We start from the raw sequence: 6,000 nt of genomic DNA, 5'->3' as shown, positions 1-6,000 counted from the left end.
CACCAAAATGGGACGTGGGAAGTGCCAACGGCTTACCTTCAAGTTCTTCGTCCGGCGCGGTGGCTTCTCCTTTCACTCTGGACGCCGATCAGCACCTCCTTCAAGCAAGAAAGAGAAGATGTCCTCGAGTGGCTGGCAATATACTCGAGCCCTAATTTGAGATTTGCAAAGGGTAATGTTGGCATTACATAATTACATTAGGGGTATTTTAGTGATAAAAGAATTGGTTGAAGTTCTGTCTCTGTCCTAGTCTCTAGTGTCCCCAAATTTTTGAAGCACTGAAATACTCAAATTATTGAGACAGAGACACAATTTTCAGTGCTAGTCTCTACCTCAACAAACACAATACTGAGTCCCTGTCCCCTACTATCAGTTCTAGTCTCTGCAAACAAACACTACCATTGGGTTGTTTTCTTCTCAGTCTTGGTAAACTTTTTTTCTTTTCTTTTTTCTTTTTTTTTTCATACAGCTCACACACTTTCTCAGTACTCTTACACACTCTACTTAAGGTTCTTTACTCATTGTCTCAGACGTAATTTATGAAACTTACATATTTTGTCACCAGTTTCAGAATCTCATCACAATTTTAGTAAGTTTGATTCTTCAATTTTTGTGAAATTGGGCCTAACCTCTATAATTTGGATCATATCTCTTGTAATCCAATCATGTGTATCATGAGATATAATTTATTTTACTATAAAAGTTAGGTTTATTAGCTAAATTATAGTTGTCAAAATCAAACCAATGATCGAACCGACTAAATTATTAGTTCAACTGATAAATTATTAGTTACACTTTTAAATTATAATAAATAAATATAATTTTAAAAATGATAATTTAATTTGTATATGTTATATATATATTTTTAAAAAAAGACCAAATGTAATAAAAAGTTAGCATGGCCTAGTAATAGCCAAGTTATTGCACATGTAAAAAGACCCAAGTTTGATTTTAAGGAGGAATTTTTTTTTGTTAATTTCAACAATTTTAATTTGCACCGGTTTTCATCGGTTCAATTTAATTTTAATTATATTTTTTTAATGGTCAGAATATTAGATTAGACTAATTTAAGGTTTAATTTAGCAGCTTTCTAGTCGAACCGACAAATTTAGTCTAATTTTAACAACTATGGGCTAAAATACTCAACAGAAACTCCTAGTCCGTGTTCTATATATAAAAGATGAAGCATTTTCTATATATACACAAAGTGGGCCAATTATCCCATTGTGTTTTTGCATATTATGTGGATTAGCTTGGAAGAACTTTTATTTAAGAAGCACGAATATTAATATAAATACAAGACATTGATATGATATGAAATATGTGAACATATTATTTTACTTTTTTTTCTTTGTAAGATATGAAGAGATGATATATCTATAAAAATATAAAATAATTTTTAAAAAATTGTAATAAATTTTTTATATTAAAATATAAATTAATATTATTAAATATTTTTACTGTTTTTAAATTGTATAAAATATTTTAATTAATTTTTTGTTTTAATAAATATTAATATATACTATTTTAAAATTCATTTCAAGAATATAAATTTAGAATCAGATTAGATTTGTCGACATATAATGATATTCAAGTTTGTCTAAAGAATTATTTTTATTTTTTCTTGAAATACAATAAAATACAAAAAATATATGTGTTAAACGAGTGTTAAATAAGTATCATGTCTGAAATGTATCGGATTTATAGACACGACAACTCAATAAAGTATCTATATTTTATAAGCTCTTATATTTAAGACATGTTATGGTGAAAAGGAAAAATGACCAAGAGAATGAAAATTCTTTTTTTATAGATAATTAAATATTTATTTAAAAAATACATCATTTTATTTTTATTAAATTTTTAAAATAAATTATACACTTATTTTTATTTTCTTCGCCAAAAGCCTCACATCATATAGAATTATCTCTTATATTTTTCTCATCTACTTTTCTTCTATTTTATGTTTTTTAAGTCCAGGAAAAAATTTTATTGAAATTATAAGTTATTTATTTATTAAAAAATATTAAGTGACATGATCAATTTTTTTTTTGTCTTATATTCAAATTAACACTAACTAATCTTTCAGATTTATCATCTAAGATTGTTCTTATTTATTTATTGACTACTATCATTGATTTTTTCAATTGAATTTGGTTAATCCCAAATCAATCACAGTTATCAAAATAATATTCTTGATTACATGCTCTATATATAATCAGAATCAAATATTCATTGTAGAGATATAAAATTTTTTTTAATAAGTACATAATTATTGTTGGTCGAAAATATTTAAATAAAAATATTTAAAATATTTTTTTATAGATGTTTATGTATCATAATATTATTGAACATATTTATTAAATTGGTCAATAATTTATTTCTTAATAAATTAAAATAAAATCAATTTATTATTACACTTGTGATTGAGGTGGCAATAATAACAAGTGTATTTTTATGATTTTCATGATATTATAAAAAATTTTGCTACGGTACGATGATAAATTCATACGTACCGATATAATAAAAATATTGACAAATTAAAACAAGACATGTGGATTATGTTTTTCACGTCAATAATTAATTTTTCTTTTTTTAAATACAAATTATATAAATGCTTTTACTAAATCACCCTTATACTTTAATAAAATAAATAATAAATTTTATTTAATTTTAATGAAAAGACTTAAATATCCTTTTCTATTTTATTGGACAAAAATCACTCTAATCCTTTTAATTTAACCAAAATTCAATTAACTTTAGTTTATAATTTTATATCTAAATCAATTTAAAAATCAAAACCAAAATACATTTCATTATTCATATACACTACAAAATTATTGTTTCTAATGAACCTTAATCTAATTTTTCCTATCCATTCATACCAAAAAATTATTCCTAAAATTTAGGTTTTAGAAACCCTGAAATCTTCTCAAGTTCTTCTCTCCTCTTTGTATCTCTCTTCCCCTGGAGCTCGGTCTCTCACATCTCTCTCACCGTGGCATCACCATTCCTCTCTGTCTCGTCATCGTCTTGCACATAGTCGCGCACCTTCGTTGCGCTCTTCGTCGCCAGCAGCAGAAGCAGCAGGTCCTGGGGCTGGTCGTCTTCTTGCTTCGAGTGTCGCCGTCAGCCTCCTTTGCGCAATCAGAAGCTACAATGAAGTCAGTATAGGAAGGTGGCTCATGAAAAGAAAAAAAAAAGAGAGAAAAAAAGAAGCTACTAGAATATTTGTACTTCATTTTGGAGGGGAATAGAATGACTTGTGAAGGGTGTTAGGTAGTAATGCTTACATTATATTAGAGCACAAAACTTAAAAAAAAAATTCAATTATTGTTCATTTCTCTAACATCTAACATATTTCAAATGATACTCACCTTTGCAGATGAAGTTGGAATATCACTTGATCAAATTTTAGTGATCAAGATTCTTCATCCGCCTTATTTCAATGGAAACAGATAACACTAGAAATTATTTTAGGAGCTTCTCTAATTGATTTCCGTGTATTTTAATGAAATTTGTACGACACGAATATTAGGTAATCTTGACTTTCGAAGGCTGTGCTAGTGATTTTCTATTGTATTCTCATTTTTTTAGGTTTATTCTGAATTTGAGTCGTGGTGATTTTAGAGTTTAAAAAATTTGCAAATAGGCTTTAACTACAGAAGTGACAAAACAAAATTGAATTATCATGGAATTTCTTCTACAAAATTTGAATGCAGTATATTTAATTCACGTTTTCAGGGGACAACTAAGTTTTCTTGACCATTTTGTTATTTGGAAATGAATTATAAGTGAGGATTCTTCAATTTAAAGTGAGTCAAACTGCTTGGTATATCTTTTTGGTGTTTACATCATGGACACCAAATTCAGTGTACATATAATTCAAGATAAAAGTAGAGACCCAGTAAACATAGAAAGCAAGAAGAATATAAAACTTTTACTTTCTTAATAATGTTTGCACTCATTCTATTAGTACTATGTACATTAAAATTGCACTTTCATAGATATTATGATATTTTGGAAACCATGAGAGTAGACTGTTAATTATTTTTTTATTATGCATATATATCAATTTGATAGATAAAGATGACGTTCCTAGTTATATAGATAAAGATGATGCTCCTAGCTAATAAGTCGTATCATTTTTAGCTGTTGATTCCATGACTTATATCTTCCCTTTTTTCCCGATCTTAGGTCATTCGAGTTCTGACTCCAATATATGCTGCTAAACTCCAAAGTGTTCACATGGTGTTGTTACAATAGCTTGCTATATACAGGCAATATGCATACTTTTAAATTGTAATCGACATAAATAGGAGTAAATACCATCTATCCATTTCAACCAAATCTATCGTTCTATTAATAAATTATTAAAAAGTTATGATAAAATAAAAGTACTCTTAAGAGAGAATAGAAAAGCACAAAAAAATCATCGTGAGTCCTACAAAGCATATATAAACGAACAAAAACACAAAAGCAATTGAACAAGAAAACAATTAAAATACTCTACGTCTAAACTATCAACAAAATTTCTATTTTTTTTTTGTTAATTGGTACACCTAAACATGCTTAAGTAAAGACAAATGCAAAAGTAGCATGTCTAGTAGTATTTTTCTCGCATTCCAATCTTTAATCCATTTTCAAATCATAGTTTTCAAATATCTGACCTAAACATATGCTTTGATCATCAATGGTGCACAAGCTGATTATGTTCTCACCCCAGTAGATTGTTGGAAAGCAGTAGCCTTCCTCAGATAGATGCCCCGTGAAGAAGGATCTGCAATCAACAATCATGAGCATAAGGGAATTAATATTTTTCTTAAGTTTTCTCTTGTGTCCAATTGAATTAATATTTCAATGAACAAAAATCTTTATCGTTGTTGTGAAAGCCAATACTCTTTTCCCTAACTTCTTCCAGTTTTTACTTGTGTCTTATCATGAGCATTTTAATTCTTAATAAATAATAGAATATCAGAAACACTTTCTTCCGAATGAGTTAGTTATTTATAAGTACAAAACAGGCAGCACCATTTGAACAAGAACAAATAAATGCATAAGGAAAGTTAAAAGAAATGGTGTTCCAAGAAGATCAATCATGAGATCCAATTGACTATAAAAGAACTTTACCTTTTTTCTCTGATCAGGAAACATCTTTAAAACTGAGGAACACTGGTTTTAACAGTGTGTGGCTTTGGTTTCAATGATTCCAATGAAAAGGGAAGAAAACATCAGCGTCACGGTTTTAAGTTTCAACTAACTTGGAACAATAAAATCCTACCTTTGTTAGAACTCACCAAATCATGAAGCAGCTTCTGATTGCACGAAGAAGGTTGACGGCAACACTCGAAGCAAGAAGACGACGAGCCCCAGGAACTGCTGCTTTTGCCACCGGCGACGAAGAGCGCAACGAAGGTGCGTGACTATGTGCAAGACGATGACGAGATAGAGAGGAATGGCAGCGCTACGGTGAGAGAGATGAGAGAGACCGAGCTCCAGAGGAGAGAAAGATATACAAAGAGGAGAGAAGAACTTGAAAAGATTTCAGGTTTCTATAACCCAGATTTTAGGAATAATTTTTTGGTATGAATGGGGAAGGAGAAATTAGATTAGGGTTCATTAGAAATAATAATTTTGTAGTGTATATGAATAATAAAATGTATTTTGGTTTTGATTTTTAAATTAATTATAAAATTATAAACTAAAGTTTATTAAATTTTGATTAAATTAAAAGAATTAGGGTGACTTTTGTCCAATAAAATAGAAAAGGATATTTAAGTTTTTTCACTAAAATTAAATAAAATTTATTTTTATTTTTATTAAAGTATAAGGGTGATTTAGTAAAAGTATTGATATAATTTGTATTTAAAAAAAGAAAAATAAATTATTGACGTGGAAAACATAATTCACGTGTCTTGTTTTAATTTGTCAATATTTTTATTATATCGATACGTATGAATTTATTATCGTACCATAGCAAACATCTATTATAAATTAGAC

Source organism: Arachis hypogaea, chromosome 10 (genome assembly GCF_003086295.3).
Source record: "Arachis hypogaea cultivar Tifrunner chromosome 10, arahy.Tifrunner.gnm2.J5K5, whole genome shotgun sequence".
Classification (NCBI taxonomy): domain Eukaryota; kingdom Viridiplantae; phylum Streptophyta; class Magnoliopsida; order Fabales; family Fabaceae; genus Arachis; species Arachis hypogaea.
Note: the sequence above shows the minus strand (reverse complement) of the source record.